The sequence below is a fragment of the Monodelphis domestica genome, chromosome 4, assembly GCF_027887165.1.
Source record: "Monodelphis domestica isolate mMonDom1 chromosome 4, mMonDom1.pri, whole genome shotgun sequence".
NCBI classification, from domain to species: Eukaryota; Metazoa; Chordata; class Mammalia; order Didelphimorphia; family Didelphidae; genus Monodelphis; species Monodelphis domestica.
In genome coordinates, this window is record NC_077230.1 from 84,527,362 (window position 1) to 84,547,812 (window position 20,451).

The following is a 20,451-nucleotide window of genomic DNA, read 5'->3' on the forward strand; positions in this document are numbered from 1 at the left end:
TTTTGACAATTTTACTGAATGTAGTACCAAAAGCTGATCATATAATGAACTGATTAATCTGTGGAAAAGATGATTTAACTAATCATAGATTTAGAGCCAGAAAGGATGGGCAGAATGGTGTTTTGGAAAAATTATTGCATTGAATTTCCCATATTTGGGAGTGAGTCCTGACTCTGCCTCTTGTTCCCTGTGTGACCTTAGGCAAATCACTAAACCTCTCTATTCCTCCTTTTTTTTTTTTAATGATAAAGTGAGGGAGTTGAATTAGGGCCTCTATAGGTCCCTTTACCTCCAAAATCTGTCAATGTGCTCAAGTGTGAAGGGACAGTAGATGCTATCTAATTCAATCCACACCTGAAGGAAAATCTTCTATAGTGTGCTGGACAGAAGGCATCATGGTCTTTACTTAAAAACTTCCCTCGAAGAAGACCCCATTTCCTATGATTCTGTAAACAAAGTTGCTTATATTTTTAGTTGTCTTTGCAACTTAGTTAAATGTCTTCTAGGGGAAGAGATTTAAATTACTGCTTAAACACTTTTTGTTGGGTGATTATTTATGAATCTAAATGATTCAGGCTTTCTGTATCCCTCATGGCCATAATGATGACTTGGCATTCCTTAAGTGTAATTTAGGAGCACATTAACTTCACAGGAGAAGATGGAGCAGTTGTTTTGTTTGTTTGTTTTTCCCTATAAGGGAAATGAGGTCAAGAAAGGTAAAATTATTTAATTAAGATTAGAGTTGTAAGTAGGGTGGGGTGATTGGGGCTTTGTCCTAGAGCAGTGAATTGGGGTGGGCATACTTCCTCTCAGGGGTAACTGGCTGCCACTGCCATGGCTCTCAGGCCTTTGATGACCTATCCAGTATAGTCCAGCCTTGCTTATCTTCCTGGCCCCAAGCTGTCACCCCCAGGGTCCTGTCATCAGCACTCTCTCCGGGACAAATCACCCTTGTTTCCTGGCAAAACTACTTTGTGTTGGGCTTTCCTACTTCTCAAATTGTCCTAGGTGCTCCCTTGACCCCCTCACTGTCTCTTGACTTCTAATCCTGTGTTTTTTCCACTATATTTTACTCCTCTCCATACCTCACCTCCTCTCTGAATCTCTTCTGGTAGTAAACTAAGTGCTTAGCAAAGTCGAGTCCCTAATGGCCACAATGATTCCTCAGTGTCCCAAGAGAGATAAAGAGCTTCTTAAAGTGCCCAGTTTACTATGAGAAGGACTTATGGGAATGGGTATATACTTCTTCCTGCTTAATAGCCAATTGTTAAATAGGAGCTGAGTTTCATTAACAGAAATTCATCAACTGTCAGAGCCAGGGTTTATTTTATTTTTATTTTTATATATTATATATATATATATAAGATATATATAGGTATATAGCTTAGAGTTTATTTAGGCCAGGGATTCCCAACCTTTTAAACTAGGATGTCCTCTTTTTAAACAACAAAAATGTTTCTAATTGCTCCCCTGCTCAAAGGAAATTGCATGATTAGTAATCCACTGATGGTAAAAAATGCAGAATGACAAGACAGTAAAAAATGACAGTAACTATTCTGAAATTTAGTTAAGCTTTGAAATGAATCTGTCATTTAATAATTCCAGGAACATCAACATATATTTGAAAAAATGGTAATCCATATACTTGTGAGACATGGCTTTCATTTGGTCTCCAGAAGATATACTTATTTATTTTACAGACTCATGCTGCAGATTTGCTGTAGCTAAATATAGATCAAATTGACAGTGCTTTGTCCTATGGATTCTCAGGCTTTTTTTTTAACCCTTACGTTCATCCTAGAATCAATACTATGTCTTAGTTCTAAGGCAGAAGAGTGGTAAGAGCTAGGCAATAGGGGCAAATGACTTGGCCAGGGACATACAGTTTGGAAATGTCTGAGGCCAGATTTGAATCCAAGAACTGCTGTCTCCAAACCTGGTGTTCTATCCACTAAGCTACCAAATGTCCTCTAGATCTTCAGTCTTGTGCAATAAATTCTGAGTTCCTCAGAGCTCAATAACACCTTTTCTAGATAAGGAAACAAAACCAAAGAGGTAAATTCTGTTCAGAAGGAAGGTCAAAGGCTGCTTGGTTTCAGTTTGGGATTCCTAAATATTGCCTGCCATGATCTTTGACTTTCTTTCCTAATGTGACCATACGCAGTAAGAAACCCTTGGACTGGGTTGGGAGGAGGTCACAGAGCAAGAAGGAGAGAGGAGAGGGAGAAGGAAGGAGAGAAGGGGGAAGGCTAGATGGAGAAGAGAGAGAAGGATGTATGAAATGGCTCTTGTAAGCTTGACCAAAACTTCCTCACAACTGACTTCTACTCAGAACTGTATGTCTTGTCTTAGGGTTGATGGAGGATTTCATTGAGTCCACTCTGCTGCCTAGAAATTAAAAACCCAGACTATCTCCTTACTTTTTTTCAGTTTTATTGATGTACTTTGTTTTTATATCACAAACATTTAGAGATTATTCTCTCTCACTAGGTGAGAGGTCTCATAAAACACTTAAGTTAATAATATTATTATTATAATTTTTATGATTATTATAATATCTCATGTGACAGTTCACATAACATGGCACATCTGGGATGCCTCTTCACCTTTCTCTTTTTTCGAATGGGCAGAAATCTATTTTCTCTCTCCCTTACCCCTACCTCATTAAAAAAGAAAGTAAAGGGAGGAAGAAGAAAATTGTTGGAACCAGTATGCAGAGGCAAGCAAAACAAATTTCCCCATGAGTTTGCACCTAAAAACATGTCGGTCTTATTCTCTTGGCAGCTAGGTGGCACAGTAGACTGAGCATTGGATGTGATGAATATTTCAAATACAACACCAGAGATCACTTGGTACCATTAGCTTCTGACTCTATAGGAAAGATACTGCAAAGGCAAAATGAACTGACCTTGGCAACACTTGGCTATGAGGGGTGAGAGATAATGAGGAATCCATGAGGACTCCTAGGTTTGGAGCCTGAGGGACTAGGAAGGCGGTGGATATTGATAGGCCAAAGCATCAAGTATCAACAATGACTTGCATCTAAAAATAATCAGAGGCGCCTTGGCCAAAGGGTTTTGAAAGGAGATTAGGGAGAAAAGAGCAGGGCAAGAAGAACGTGTATTGGTGTGTGCACACACACATGCATATATATTTATATATTGTATAATATGTATGTATACCTATATATACACATGCAAAAGTGTTCAGAAAGATTTCCTCAGGGTTCAAAATCTCTAGTTTCTAGTAGCTTTTCAATCGAATGATCAGCTCTGTTGTAGAGACCAATGACGAAAAGGCTCAGAAACTTTATTCAAGACCCACTTTGTAAATAAATCAGCTTGGAAATATTACCGGAAGCCCAACAATCATGAAGTCTAAAGCATGTGTTAAAGCATATGAATTAAGATTATTCTTAAATGCTAGTGCAGACCTCGCAGACCAATTTGTATTTAACTACCTTGTATATATTGGCATTTATTCACTTTGCACTATATATTTTTTATATGAACTTGTAGCCCCTATTAGAATGTAAACTCATTCAAAGTAGGTATTGGCTTTCATTTTTTTGTATTTATATCCCCAGTGTCTAGCACAGTGCCTGGCACACAGTAGATGCAAAATAAATACTTATTGATTGATTGAAAGTTAATGCATTTTTTTTAAAGGAACTGCATATAGAGGGCAGCTGGGTAGCTCAGTAAATTGAGAGCCAGGCCTAGAGATGGGAGGTCTGAGGTTCAAAGCTGGCCTCAGACACTTCCCAGATGTGTGACCCTGGGCAAGTCACTTGACCCCCATTGTCTAGAAGAGTGGTAAACTCTTCTGCCTTGGAGCCAATATACAGTATTGTCTCCAAGACGTAAGGTAAGGATTTAAAAAAAAATAAAGGAACTGCATAAATATGAATAATGGGGAATGAAAATGGTCAACAAAAACTGAAATATATCTAAGCCTATTTCTATTCCATGCAAATAAATAAGTAAATGAATGTTCCCCTTCTGTTTGCAGAATCTACTTTTCTTGGGATTTGGGTGGGAGATGGTTTATTTATGAACTTGATCTGTGACTTCTTTGGTATTTTGTTGTTTAGCCATGTCTGATTCTTCATGACCCCACTTTGGGTTTCCTTGGCAAAGATCCTAGAGTGTTTTGCCTCTTCTCTAGTTCATTTTACCAAGAGGGAAACTGAGGCTAACAGAGTCAAATGACTTGCTTCCGATTATACAACTAGTATCTTAGGACAGATTTGAATTCAGATCTTCCTGACTGCACTCTATATACTATGCTACCTAACTGTTTCCTGGGTATAGGGAACTCCCAAAGAGGAAACTGTCTTACCAAAGCATGTCCTCCTCTGCTCTACAATTTAGTCTCAGGGAGCTACCTGGGAGAGGAGAGCTTAAGTGACTTCTCTGAGGTCACCCAGTCAGGGTGTCCTGGGCAGAACTTGAACTCAGCTTATCTTAACCCTAAGACCACTTCTCTTTCCACTCTGTCACACTGTCTTGCCATATCTAACCATGTAGAGAGATTTCCAGAATAGCTTTGGGGGCTCCCTTCATCTAAAAGACAAGTGCACTCAGTTTCCTCATCTGTAGGGTAAGAGGGTTGGACAGGTGACTTTCCATCTCTTCTCATTCCATGGTCCTCAATGACAATGACTAGACAAGATTTGCCCAGAAGTCTAAACTGCAGCTCCTTTATGGCAGCAGAGGGCAGACTTAGGCTATAAATGAAAACCTCATTTAGCCATCCAGCAGGGCTATGAGGGAGGGAGCTTTTGTCTCAGGTTTCCATTGAAAACCTCTTGCAAGTGTTGCCTCCAAGACTAAAGACTAAGCTTGCCTACCACAAGAGATGGTAGTCTAGGATTGTTTAAAAGAATCAATCAACAAGCATTTATTAAGCCTGTTTATTAATTTTAATGTTTAGTGACATTGTCCATGTGATGTGGGTCAGGAACAAACAATGAGTGATCCGGATACAAAGACCAAAAATGAGACCATCTGTGCCTCAAGGAATGGGTATTGTCACAAGGTACCAAGTCTGAGAGTAATGAAGTTGCCAACTATCTATCACACCACTGCTGAGCCAGCTGGCTCTGCTCTCCTGTCCTTTGGATGTCTTCTGATGGGAGTTTAAAATATGTGCTCTTCCACATTTCTCATTTTTCATCACAGCGATGAATTGGCCTCTCCTGCCCACCAATCATGTGGCTTCTGAGTGAGTGGGTTCTCGGCTGTATAGTTCTGCTTTTGACTTTGGATCTGTCACAGCCAAAGGCTACAAAATGTGCTGTGTTTGAATGAGAATCAGAAAAATTGGAGCCATCTTCTTGCTGAAAGAGAGCACTTACTGGCTGTGGATGCTTTGGTTCCAAAAGAACAAAGGGCAAAGGAGCACACTGAGCACAAGGCAAAAAGAACGAGAGCTAAAAAGTTGTTTCTCAAGATGTTTAACTAGGGTGGGGTATACCTTAGAGTACTGACAACTCTTACTCTCTTCTCAAAGAATACGAACAACTGGATTTAACAAGAATAATTGGTGAGGTTGGAAGCTATTCAGATGAGCCCACTTTTCAGTGTCTTCTCCCCACCCTTTGAATGCTGAAGAGCTTTGATATGTCCCAGGATGCTCATCCTTTGTAGGAAATGATGGTAATGGGCTTCACAATACAAAATGCACAGCCCCTTGCTCCATTTTATTCTTTTTTTCAATTATATGTAGAAATAATTTTTTATCAATTGTTTTCTGACCTTTTGCAATTCAAATTCTCCCTGCCTCCTCCCCAGATGGTAAACAATCTGATATTGGTATTCCAGTGTTGTCGTGCAATACAAATTGGAATTTATCTTTAAAATCAGATTTGAGGGTACATTTCATGCTATTTGACCCATGGTACATTTTAATGAAGCTTCTTTCAGGCATGAAAAAAATTTTAGTTGCATCTCTGAGTTTGGTTAACAAGATTTAGACTAGGGAAGAATAGATTGTGTAGATGGCATTAAGTTCAGGCCAATAGATCATGAGAGGATATAATTTTCCTGAGGAGATCCTACATGAGATTAGACTGAATTTTTTTTCCCATTTGAATAAGTTTATTTAGTCAATTTAGAACATTATTCCTTGGTTACAATAATCACATTATTTCCCTCCTTCCTCTCCACCCACTCTTCCTGCAACCAACATGCAATTTCATTGGGTATTACATGTGTCCTTGATCAGTACCCATTTCCATGTTGTCGTTTACACTAGGATGTTCATTTAGAATCGACATCCCCAACCATATCCCCTTGACCCATGTATTCAAGCAGTTGTTTTTCTATGGTATTTTTACTCCCACTGTGTTTCCTGTGGATGTGGATAGTGGTTTTTCTCATAGGTTCCTCCAAGTTGTTCAGGGTCACTGCATTGACACTAATGGAGAAGTCTATTACCTTCGATTGTGCCACAATGTATCAGTCTCTGTGTACAATGTTCTCCTGGTTCTGCTCCTTTCGCTCTGCATCACTTCCTGGAGGTTGTTCCAGTCTCCATGGAATTCCTCCACTTTATTATTCCTTTGAGCACAATAGTATTCCATCACCAACATATACCACAAATTATTCAGCTCCAACTGAAGGGCATCCCCTCATTTTCCAATTTTTGGCCACCACAAAGAGCGCAGCTATGAATATTCTTGTACATGTCTTTTTCTTTATTATCTCTTTGGGGTACAAACCCAGCAGTGCTATGGCTGGATCAAAGGGCAGACAGTATTTTATCGCCCTTTGGGCATAGTTCCAAATGACAGATATACCCTAACAGGTAAAAGGATTATTTAGAAATGTCTGCATAGCTGGTGTTTGTTTCCAGGTTCTGCAACTCCATCTAGTCCAGTGATGATGAACCTTTTAGAAGCAGGTAATGTCAGAAATGCCCTCAGGTGCCCATGGAGAGGGGAAGGGGAGTAGCCCTGCCCCATGTCCCCCTGGCTTTCTAGTAATGAACCCTGTCAAACTCTGTGCTGGGGTGATGGCACACATGCCCACAGAGAGGGCTCTGAATGCCCCCTCTGACACTCATGCCATAGATTTGTCACCACAGGTCTAGTCTATCAAAGATTATCTGACTTGTATATGATATTGTTGTTGTTTAGTCATTTTAGTCTCATCCAACTCTGTGTGACCCCCATTTAGGATTTTCTTGGCAAAGATACTAAAATAGTTTGTCATTTCTTTCTCCAGTTCATTTTATAAAGGGGGAAAATGAGGCAAACAGGGTGAAGTGGCTTGCCCAAAGCTGAGGATAGTTTTGAACTCAGTTTTTCCTGACATGAGGCTCTGCACTCTGTCTACCAGGACTCCTAGCTGCCCTACTGGTAAATAGAGCATAACCTCAGACCAAGAGACATGAATGTGTAGATTCCCACAGGGAGTTTTTATGAGTTAAGTTGCTTTTCCTGCTGACCCACAGTTATGTAGAGAGGGCGTTGTAGACAGACTTTTCCTTCTTCCCATCCACCTTGCACTTGAGGTAGGAAAGATGTCATCCATTTGCAATTCTGCTGATGAAGACAGTATTCCTGGGGAGGTAGTGATTGTTTCTTTAAACATTTGTAGCAAAGCTTGACTCTTTCTAATGTGAGAAGACCAATTTCCCAATTTCGTAATGACCCAAAGTTGATCTGAATAACTTCTCACTGTACAGTCAGCCACACCCAACTACCGACCTATAGAACTAGATTGCAAGGGATAAGGGGAATAATTAAAATCTGGTAGATTTTGTTCTGCATATTTATCCAAGATAAATGAAAGAAAAAGCAAATACATATTCTCTTGGGGGTAGAGTAGAGGAGAGCTTTAAAAAAGGGGTAGGATAAGGAAGAGAAAGGTCTGTGGCACAAAGATTCAACCAAACATACAATCTTTCTACCATAGTCTGGTATAGAAATTGATTCTTCACCTTATTAAGCAGACTAGGAGCAGCTGGTCCTGGAACCAAGAAGACCCAAGTTCAAATCTAGCTTTAGACACTTACTAGCTATGTAACCCTGGGCAAGTCACTTCACCCTGTTTGCCTCAGTTTCCTCCATCTATAAAATGAACTGGAGAAAGCAATGGCAAACCAGTCCAGTATCTTTGCCAAGAAAACCCCAAATGAGGTCAAGAAGAGTCAGACATGATTGAAAATGACTGAACACACTCAGGAGCACACATTCCTAGTGAGAAAAAGTTGTGTCAGCATATTTGTATGCCATCAACTCTGAATTAGCTACTTATATTTTCTCATAGCACTTAAGCTGCATATTTCCTTAGTTTTTTTAAATTATAGTCAACCTGGTATATTTACTGGTATAAATGTCTCTTTTCACATCTCTTCTTTTCCATCATCAGATAATAAGCTCCTTGAGGACAAGGGTCTATGCTGCTTTGCTTCATCTTTCTACCACCTTAGCCCCTAACATAAAATGCTTTGCATTTAATCAACCCTTATTGAGTGAATGTTGAAATGAATTGCCTTTGTTTTCATTTTTCAACTAAGCAGGGGAAAATATCCCTTGAAACACTGAGAAATTTATTTTTAACTGGCAAAAACATTTTTTTTAGTTCTATAGCTACACACAGGTAGGTTGGGGACAGCAATCATACTGAATAAACATTAAAAAAAAATTTCCAGTGCTGTGTTTTTCTTCTAGCTGATCTCCTGGGTGAATATTACGCATTTTAGGGAACCGGGGAATTTATCTAATTATGTATTACAAAAACTGCTTAATTATAGATTCAGCAGAGAGAAAGGAACTAAGTAACTAATTATGTAGCTAGAGCTTTAAAAGTCTGTATGGAGGTGTGCTGCAAGAACCTGTAACAGCTCCAGCTATGTTGTAAATGAGGAGACAAAAAAATGGCCAATATGTATCTGCTCCAATAGATGAAATGCCAAACAGATCTCACCTAACAAGTCACAGAACCAGAGATTAATCTCTGGTTTTATGCCTAGAGACATAGGGTCTATGACCACGGGCCCACATAAGGAAGTGACACTTTCTACAAGACAGTCTTGAAGCTGACTACCATTGGGTTAGGAGGATCTCTGCTCTTTGTTCTAAAGGACTTGGCCAAGATTCTGAAGATAAGTTGCTCCGGAAAGGAAAAGAGTTAAAAATGGTTTCCATCCCCATCTCTCCCCTTCCCTTTCCAAGGTTTTTGTTTGTCCGGAGCTAAATAATCAACTCTTTAAAAACTCGTTTTATTATTTGCAAAAGGCTACTTTAGGTTTGAATGAAAAGACCATGGAAGAGCCCACTCTTCTCATGAGGAAAAGATACTCAAGGAATTCAAGGCTCCACAACCTTGTGTCCCACAGAGTTATACTTGGCAACAGGGCGGAGTATGCATCCATCAGAGCAGTGTTCAGTGGGTCAGTATTGGCAGAGACCAGCAGGAGGCAGTGCAATGACATCACTAGATTCTGTAGTCAGAGGTACAAGTTCCCCCTTCTGCACTTTCCAATGTCTCCATACATGTTGCTTGTTTTGTTCATTCTTCCTATTGATGGTTTGTGCGTTTATAGGAGAGTGGATACTAGGTTTGTGAGGGAATTTTTTTATTGTGACTTCTTTCTATGCCATTTCATTAAATGCCTTTCCTTAAACCAATCATTTTCTTGGATTGACTATTAAAAGTAAATACATTTTTTCAGGGATTATGAACTATAGTATGCTAGTGGATATGAACCCAGGATCCTTCAATCTGGGTAAACATCCTTGGGATACCTGCCCTGGGAGATAGGGTTTTTCTCAGGTGTTACATAAAGATTAAAAAATGAAACAGCCCTTGCTCCTGAAGAGCTTACATTCTATTTCAGGAAGAGAAAAGATACAGCAGAGAGAGAGAGAGAGAGAGAGAGAGAGAGAGAGAGAGAGAGAGAGAGAGAGAGAGAGAGAGAGAGAGAGAGAGAGGGAGGGAGGTGATGGGTAGATGGACACAGAGAGGAAGATGAATGGATAGATAAGTGCATAGACAGATAGGGGGAGACAGAGACACAGAGAGAGAGAGATGGATAGATGGACACAGACAGGGAGATGAATGAGTAGATAAGTGCATAGACAGATAGGGAGAGAGAGACAGAGACACACAGAGAAAGAGAAATGGATAGATGGACACAGACAGAGAGATGAATGGATAGATAAGTGCATAGACAGATAGATAGGGAGAGAGAGAGAGAGAGAGAGAGAGAGAGAGAGAGAGAGAGAGAGAGAGATGAACCCAGTGAGAAGAAGATGAATGAATAGATAAGTGCATAGACAGATAGGTAGGGGGGGAGAGAGAGAGAGAGAGATGGATAGATGGACACAGAGAGGGATATGAATGGATAGATAAGTGCATAGACAGACAGACGGATGGATGGACGGATAGTTAGATAACTAAGTAAATACAGGATTTGAGTATGGAGAGAGCATTAACAATGGGAGGAATAAGGGAAAGCTTTCCAGAGGAGATTGGACTCATGCTGAACCAAGAAAGATTTGGGCAAAAACAGAGATAATGGGTGGTAGAATCAAAAGCCAGCCAGACAATTTGATTGGGAAGCCAAGTTTATGAATGGCAGCAATGTGAATTAAGGTTAGAAAGGTAGTTTGGAACCAGATTGAAGATGTTTTTAAATGCGAGGCAAAGAAATTTGTATTTTTGTCCTAAAGACAATAGGGAGCCACTGGAGGTTTCTGAACAGGAGAATAGTACTTCAGTCCTTTGCCTTCAAAAAGTTATTTTGTCAGGTTCTTTGTAACTAACCTAGTCCCCTCTTTTTAAGTTCCCTATTTGTTGAAGGAATACCTAGGTTGGTACAGTTTTAAAAAGCACCATACTTGGAAACATCTTCCTGAGTTCAAATCCTGCCTTGGACACTAACTGTCCAGCAAGTTACTTAAACCAGTCTGCTTCAGTTTCGTCATCTGTAAAATAAGCTGGAAAAGGAAATGGCAAACCAATCTAGAATCTCTGCCAAGAAAATCCCAAATGGGGTCATGAAGAGTCAGATACTCCTAAAACGATTGAACAATAACAAATTACTATAGAGGGTACCACAATTTTCCCAGTCACAACCTAGGTATCAATCTTTAATTCAGCACTTTCTTACCAGACCCTCCCCTCTCCCATAACAAAACTGTTGCCAAGCCTTGTGAATTTCACCTTTACGCATCTTTTGCGTACAGCTATATATGGATGAGTAAATAAAGCACAGTTTGAGTAATTCCTTTCTCTCCTCTGATAGGGATAACATCTTGGCCAGGCTTATCACCTCATACAGTGATTATTGTAATAACCTGCTAGTGGGTCAGCCTGCCTCAAGTCTCTCTACTTAGCTACAAAAGAGGACAAGAGTCCTGACAAAGTCACCCTTCAAAGCCCTGGTCAACTCCAGCGAACCCCTATTACCTCCAGGATCAAATATAAAATCCTTCATAACCTGCCTCCTGGCCCCTTCCAGTTTTCTTATACCTTATTCCATCTTGACCCCCTTCATGTACCCTTTGATCCCATTACACTTGCCTCTTACTGTTACTTGTACAAGATAGCCCATCTCTGAGACTTCACATTTTCATTAGCTGTCCCTCCTCTTTCCCTTCTCAAACATGTCTCTTGGTTTTTTGGTTTTTTTAGCTGCATTTTCTCACTCAGGACAGTGTCTGGCATTTAGTAGGAGCTTAATAAATGCTTGTTTCTTTCCTGCCTTGTTTCCTTCAAGTCCCAGCTAAAATCAAACTGTCTATATGAAGACCTTCCTGATTTCCGTTAGTTCTAGAACCTTCCCTGGAGTGATTATTTCTAACGTATTCTGAAATTACCTTGTTTGTTTGTATATAGCTATTTTCATGCTGTCCTCTCCATTAGATTTACGCTCCTTGAGAAGAGAAGCTGTCTTTTACCTTTCTTTGTATCCCCAGAGTTTAGCCTGGTGCCTAAAACATGCTTATTGACTCATACCAGCAGCCTAATTCTGTCCTGGAGCTAAGAAAAAGAAAAAAATTCAGATCCCTTTTGTACATTTCAGCCTTTCAAATATTTGGACTTTCACTTATAATTTGGAAGCCTAAATGTGATGTTTCAGGGGTACTTCCCGTGGGTATTCACTTATGGCTAGGCATAATAAGCAAAGGATGAAATGGCGCTCTCTGAAGTATTGATGACATCTCTTGCTTTTTCCCATTCTGCTTTCTCCTCCATCTCTCTCTCCCTATCTTTTCTCCCTCCTCATTCCATAGCTTTGTCTCTTTCTCCTCTTCTTGCTCTCCCTCTCTCTTTCCTCCCTCCTTTTCTCTTCCCCTGCAGTTCTAATCAGTCCTTTTCTCAAACACTCTCTCCTTCCTTCCATCTCCTTTCATCTTGCCTCTCCTCTCCCTCCTCCCTCCCCTTAAGTAAACTGACTGCTGATGAACAGTGTAGGATTGACAGCCCTGGAGACTGCAGTCCTCAGTCTGCACGTGGAATTGGTACAGTGCAGGCAATAGCTTGATGCCAGTCCTTTTGTTCTGACAGGCTCATCTTCACCAGGCCTTTCTAGAACTCTGGGGGCATTTCTTGGGCGATGGTCTGAAGGATTCCTGTTGTTTTAGCCTGCTCCCATTTGTACACCAGTTTCACCAAGTTACCTTATGCCCTTGGGGCATGGAGTCCCTTTTGGGAAGAGAGAAAGGAGGAATAAGGAGAGAGACAGATGGAGACAGAGAAGCAGAGAAACTGGGAGAGACAGAGAGAAAACAATAGAGGGAGATGGAGAGAGGATAAGAGACAAGAGGAGAGGGTGGGGAGGGTAAGAGAATAAGAAAGAGAAAGGAAGGAAGAGGTGGAGGTGGGGAGAGAGAGAAAGGAGATGGAGGGAGATGAAAAGAAGGAAGGAGAGTGTGTGAGAAGAAAACTGGGACAGTAGGGACTAAGAGAGAAAAGGAGGAGAAAGCAGAGAGAGGAGAAGGAGAAGGGGGAGGGAAGGAGAGAGAGAGAGAGAAAGAAAGAAAGAAAGAAAGAAAGAAAGAAAGAAAGAAAGAAAGAAAGAAAGAAAGAAAGAAAGAAAGAAAGAAAGAAAGAAAGAAAGAAAGAAAGAAAGAAAGAAAGAAAGAAAGAAAGAAAGAAAGAAAGAAAGAAAGAAAGAAAGAAAGAAAGAAAGAAAGAAAGAAAGAAAGAAAAAGAAAGAAAACATAATAAAGTAAGATTGAACCTCAGGGCCTCAGGGAAAAGGCAAGGCAGTTCCTTTCTCTTAGCCCTCTCCTCCTTTTGTCTTTAGCTGTTCAAAGTGTATTCCCCTGATTTGCAAAACCCGAAGGGGGAAAAATATTTAGAAAGACTATGGACCAAAAGCCCTAAGAAATGAAAACCTTCCAGAGATCATCAACTTAGAGCTAGAAGAGACCAATAATGTCATCTAATACTGGCCTTTCGTTTTATAGAGGAGGTACAGGCCTGGAAAGGTTAGCCTCCTTGCCCAAGGCCATAGGAACCATGAAAGAGAGAGTTAGAATCTAAACCCACATCCATCCTCCCACTCCAAAGTGAGGAAGCTTTTCACTGTACCACCTGAGTCTAATATACATGGAAGCCTTTAAAAAACAAAGCAACAGCACTGTCCTTTCTCCTTTAAAAAGGGAGGGAGGAAGGTTTCATAGAAGGGATAGGACTGGGGAATTGAATAGAGGGATGTGACAAATGCTATTCTCCTCCAAAGCCTGTACCACCTCCCAAATCTGAGGTCCTCTAAACAGGAGAGGATAGACCAGATGGACCTCGGAGTAGATGCAGCAGTGCTGTCTCCCTATGGATCAGAGAGGCTAGAGGTAGGGGTGAAGAGAAGAAGAAAGAGATCAGCCAGGAGTAGAGCCAGGAGCCCCAGCTGGCTCTGTTGAAAGGTATAATACAAGCTGGTTTCCTGGCCAATGGGAAAAGCTTGGTTGCTTTCTTATTTTAAGGGCTGGTGTGAGACGAGGAACGACAGGGATCAAAAGGAACAAAATGACAGAACCATGGAATGTCAGAGCTAAGAGGGTCTAAGAGCCCTTCATGTTAGAGAGGAGCCCATTCCCCGAAAAGCTTCAGATTGGTTTATCATCCATCTCACAGCTAAAATGAGCAGTGGAGCTCAGTGCCTGAATTTGTTGACATTTTAACAATTGTAAAAGGAGATTCAACGTGGATACCCTGAATCTAGCTAGTCCTGAGTCCTCTTTTTCAATGTGCCCATTATTTTTAAAAATTGCAAAATGAGTAAATTTATAAAAAACATAATGAATGAGATATTCTGTGAGACTTTGTGACTGGCCTAGAGAGGTCATTAATTTGGAAGATCTGCCTAAGATTCAGCCTATTCTCTTGCAAAAAGCCCAGAAAATTAATGCAATCAGGAATTGTATACTGGCCCATCAGACAAGCACCCTTTCTGAAGCCAGTTTTTAACTCCAATACCCTCGGCATTTTAATTGCTTAACAAGCTCCTTCCATTTTTAAAGGGAAAAGCCTCTGACAAGAGGTTAGGTAGTAATATAATGGAATGAATGCATATCCTGGTGACAGGGCAAGAGAAGGTATTTGATGATTAGGTGATGAAGTTGGAATCAAAGGACCCTCGTTCAAATCCCAGAGCTGCCATGTATTTAATCTGTGAATGTGGAATAAATTATAACCTCTCTTGGCCACAGTTTCCTGAACTGTGAAATTTCAGAGTTGAATTACATTACCCCAAAAAGTTTCCTTCCAGTTCTATAACTAAGGTAACACTGGCATGGGTATTGTACCCCCAGAAACTCAGGCAAACTATAATCAGGGAAATTCCTTTGCTCCCTTAGATCCTTGTGACTCCTGACCCAAAGCAAGTGACTCTAAGAGGATGATCCTCCTTGGATTGTTCTTAGATTTAAAATGGACAGAGAGATGCACCTCCAGGCTATACCTGGATACCATCAGGCTGTATCTCAGACATCCATCTGTCCCCTAAACTATGAGGGTCACCCCCTATGTCTCAAGGCAGACCTGGTCAGATAACCAAACCCCCCACTAAATGCCTGTTTACCACTCTAGTCACCATGACACAGCATCAGGACACATGCTGTCCTCCCAGGAACTGCTCCCCATCTTGCTGTTCCACCTGTACCATCCTCCTGGCCATTCTCAATATTACTTTCTAAATTAATAAATTTCTCTTTTTGTTTTAAAGCTAAGTTTTGGAGCCTTGCCTTCTTGCAAAAGGTATCCTTCCCGAACCCTGGGAGTTCAACTTGAGTACCCCACAACAACACCACTTGGGTTCAAATCCCAGTTTTGCCCCTTATCTGTTTGACCTTGGACATCTCCCTTAAAATTAAGTTGAGCTTCAATGTTCTCATCTATAAAATGAAGGGGTTTGACTAGATAACCCCTTCGGGTTCCTTCCAGTTCTAAGTTCTTTCTAAATCTAAATCTAAATGTGTGATACAGAGTGGAAAAAAAACAAAAACAAAAACAAAAACACTGGATAGGTAGTCCGGAGACCTGGTTTCTAGACCTGGACCTGCTCTCATTAACTGTGATGTTATAAAAGTCACAACTTGTGGGTTTCCGTTTCTTCATCTTTAAAACTAAGGGGCCAGGTTAACAATTGCTTGTGCTCTCTTTAGCCATAACAGTCAAGGGCAGTGGAATTCTTGTCCTTTTGGTGTCTATCTCTCTTGATTGCACAACAGCCCCTAGACCAGATGGGTCCCAAATTTCCTTGCAGTGATCACATTCTACAGTATCCAAGACCAAAGAAAGGGGACGGATTTCTCATTTCATTGGCTACTTTGTATGCAACTGCAGACATAGGTACAGATGACTACTGAATTATAAATACCGTTCTTGTAACACAAGCAGGCTGCTAAGTGTACAGTGTCCTCCCCCCCCCTCTCTCCCTCTCTCTGCCTCTGTCTCCCTCCCCCCCTCTCTCCCTCCTCTCTCTCCCTCTCTCTTTCTCTCTCTTTCTCTCTCTCTCTCTCCCCCCCCCCCCCTCTCTCTCTGTCTCTCTCTCTCTCTCCAAGCACTAGAAATGATCAGGACTGGTAAATTCTGCCCTGCCAGGACTGAGATTTCAGTGAAAACACCACTCCTAGAATTGCCTTTTTCTCTGGCTAGAGGCTAGGATTTTCTTACTTGTGTCACTTGTCCAAATCACTTTGGAGGAATAGTTGCAGAATTCTCCCCATCTCCTGAATCCCTACAGTCCTCTCCTCATTGGTATGCTGACTTTGAGCCTAACAGAATGCATCCTGCCTTGCCATTTCAAACTGCTCTCCCACTATGGTTGCCAGCTAGCTATTCATACTGGATTCGGTGTCTCCTTACTAGCACATTTTATTTATTCTGCTTGTCTGCCTCCCAGCATGTTCCCAACGGCTCCTTTGTGAATCAGTGATCCGATCCTTCTACAGAAATATGGAAGGCATCACCAGCTACCCAGCCTCTCAGCCCGACTTACTTAGCACATGAATGATTTTTTTTTTTTGCTGATTTCATTGCGTGTTCAGTTATTGTTCTTCTCAGAAGAAGAAATAGCAGTCTGCATGGAGAATTGAACTGGAACTTTATTTTGAATTTCCCCATAACAGATTGAGAGGGAGCCATGGTCTAGTGATGAAAGCAGATGAGGAAAAATTAGGACTTTGTCACACAGCTGATTGTGGGTTGCTAGGGTTCAGGAATTTGCCCCACCTCACCCTGCTAGATCTATAAAAATCATAATAAATATGCCGAGCTGCTTTTGAGGATTATGTCAGTTTTTGAAGTATATGAAAAACATTTTCAGATAAAAACAAATTGGCATAAAGGATAAACTACTAGCACGAAAAGCTTTAGGACAGGATCTAAAATTATTTTCAAAGGTTGTTTGAGTGGTTCAGGTACAATAAAATGATACCCTCCTTCTTTTCAGCCATTGAATTCTAGAATTTCCCTCCTTTCTCCTGTTCCGTTATCATAAACACACACAAAAATCATAGAGCAAACCCTTTTCAGTTTTCTTTTCCTGTCTGTGCCTGTTATTTGTTGGCATAAGGATTTTCAAAATGAGGAAATTGCCTCTACCAAAGGAAATGGGCAATAATTTATCATTCATAAGCTGTAGAGAGTTACATGGTGAACTAAGAGGCTAAATCACTCATCCAGGGTCACACAGATGGTATGCATCCCAGGTGGGCATGGAACCCAAGTGTTCTGGACTCTCCACTGGAACCTGCTGGTTTTCTTTTCCAAACTAATTTTACACTGGTTATAGTTTAAGTTGAAAGCCACTGTGGAGAACTACTAAGTTATTTTAAGATGTGGTCTCTGTGACCGACTTTTCTCTTCTTGTTGGTGCAAATTGTCCATTATTTATGACCATAGGTTTCAACAATTTTTTCTTTCACATTATAAGATATAATGACGCCAGGCATGGTGGTACCCACCTAGAATCCCTGCTACCAAGAATGTTGAGGCTGATGGATCATTTGAGCTATGGTATTCTCAGCTGCTACCAATTAAAAGGATCAAGAATCTAAACCAAGTCTGGGACCAATCTGATTAGTCCCTAGGAAGGGATGGGTGGGAAGGTAAGGGGTTTGGTGAGGATGCCTAAGGAGGGAAGAACTAGCTCAGATTGGAAAAAATGAAGCTGGTTTAAGTTCCTGTGATTAGTAGCAGTCAATGTATTTCTAGTCTGGCCAAGATAGAGAGACCCAGTCTTTAAAAAAAAAAAAAAGAGTACTGATCTGATTTGGAAAACATATTAATCTGGGAGGTCACCTAAGTAATGAGTCATCAAAGATCCAGGAAGCAGGCTTGGAAAGACAGGATCATCTATTAGGTCCAAGTATTTCAGTCTTTGCTCTGCTAATCAATTGAGAATGGAAGGCAATTGGCAGAAGAAAAGTATGAACTTAAGAGATAGCTGCTGAGCTTTCTAGAAACCCCAAGTCTCTTCCTCCTTTTGGAGCTTGAGGGGGCTCAATTCAGATAGTTTATAAATTGGAAAGATTCTCTAGATCACTGGGGAAATGTGGCTTACCCGAGAGGGAAAGAGAGTTGTTTTGACTCTTTTGGGTCTCTGTGGTGAGTACTTAGAGTTCTGTTGTTGTTGGGTTAAATAAAACCTATCCAATAAACAACGTGCTGTTACCATAAGTATTCACATGTGTGTTGAGGTCTGTCTCCTTTTTAGGAGGAAGACTAGGACATGAGCCAAATTCATATGTTCCTTAAAGAAATTCTAGATGGGAGTATAAGTTGAAGAGAATGGTTTGTATGAGAATTCAGTTTACGTAAACCCAGAGCTTGGTTTTTGGCTGTGTATTACAGGAGAATAAATGTTTGCTGGCTGAAATGGTTCCTGGCCTCTTTTGCTCTCCTCTTTGTGTGTGTGTGTGTGTGTGTGTGTGTGTGTGTGTGTGTGTGTGTGTGTGTGTGTGTGTAAAATAAATACATCAACTAAACTTCTAATAAATGGCAAGCATTCGAGTCAATGGCTTTATTTATAAGCATTCCCTACATTTCATAGCCAACAGCTTTTAAAAACTGTATTGATTTTGAACTGTAGTAATTGTATAGTTTCATGACATCTCTGTCCTTTCTTCTCATCTGATATTTTGACTTCTGTAATAGTCCCACCCTAATGCCTCATTCTGGTATGGAGGTGGCCCTGGATCCTCTAATCCTATGACAGTGGAGTGTAAGTTTTGGCAGGTTCTACCAAGTGGGAAAAGCTTCAGGTACAGTTCTACCAACAGATTATGTCTGCTGTGTAAGAATCAACCTAGCTAGATGCTAGAACATTCATCAGAAGTTGACGAACTGGAGGATTAATTCTTTTTCCATGATGATCCATGAAACAAAATAGTCTAAATGAGCTTTGGGGTCCTAATTGGTCCTTTGGGAACCCATTTCAGTTTCTTTACTAAGAGTCAGAGTTAAATAGTTACTTCCCCCAACATTTGCTCATATGATACATTTTGTTTTGGCTTCCATAAGAACAGCAAAAGAAAACAGAACAACCAAAAAAGCCAGTACAAAGAACAAAACGATAATTAAAAAAAAAAAAAAACCACACAAACAAAGAACAAAACAACACCCTCCACCCCCAGTAAACAATAAGAAATTAAATAAAACACAAAAATATGATTTTAAATGCTTATCTCTTTAACTGGTCATTTCTGATATTATAGCAGTCCTGCAAAGGAGTTTTTGATCCCCTCCTTTACTTCTATCCCTCAGTCTCAGGGCAGAGAGGGAAGAGAAAGAGGGCACATGTGGGTTTATTATAGGCCAAAGATAACACTTTAAAAAGAATTCCGTGAGCTAAAGGCATGTAAGAAAATGCATGGAATTTTAAAATTAATTTATTTTCAATTAGCAAGAATTTATTTTCTCTCCCTCCCATGTCCACAGTTAAAATGAAAAAAGCAAAAACCTCATATTACATAAGAATTTTGAATAAAAAAGACTATTATAATGGCCATTTAAAAAAAAGTGTATGGGGGCAGCTGAGTGGCACAAAGGATTGAGAGTCAGACCTAGAGATTTCTTACCCTCATTTCATAATGTTCATATACCATAATTTGTCCAGCTACTCCCCAGTTGAGGGAACCCCCACCCCTAGTTTTCAATTCTTTTTCACCATGAAAAAAATTGTTATAAATGTTCTTTTTTTCAACATAGATTCTTTTCCTCTTTCTTTGATCCCTTTAGCGTATGGACCCAAAAGTATTATTGATTGGTTAAAGGGTATATATAACTTAGAAATTTCTTGGTTGAAGTTCCAAACTGCTTTTCATAAGGCTGTTCCAATTCATAATACCTCCATCAATGTATCAATGCACCTATTTTCCCACAGCTCCCCCAACATCTGTCATTCTTTTTTTCACCCAACTTTGCCAATCTATTGATTATGAGATAGGAAATACTCTAATTATTATTATGAATAAGGAAAAACTTTTAAATGGCTATTGTTATCTTGGATTCCTTCCCTTGAGAATAAAAGGAGTTGGTTTCATTGTGTGGCTAAAGGTAACAAAAAGCATCACTTCATGTGATTGGAACTGTACATCAAAAAGTGAAAGTCTAGTTTTAGCAATGTCTTCTTATTGATGGGCAAATGGAGAACTTACCTTATGAAGATCTCACATCCATAGATCACAGAAAGGCAAGAGGCAATGTACATGAAGATCACTGAACAATATCACAAAAAAATGAAACTTATTGTGTTTGTATACAGAAAAGAACTGTGTTAGAACTAAAGATCAAAGCCAAAATCCAGTTGGAAGGAAGAATAAAAATGAACCAAAGATACAGCATGCAATCAAGACAAACTTCAACTCCACCTATTTATGTATTTATTTTTATTTATTTTTAATTTTATTTAATTAGATGATTTAGAATAATTTTCCATGGTTACAAGACTCATGTTCCTTTCCTCCCTTCCCCCCCTGCCATCCTC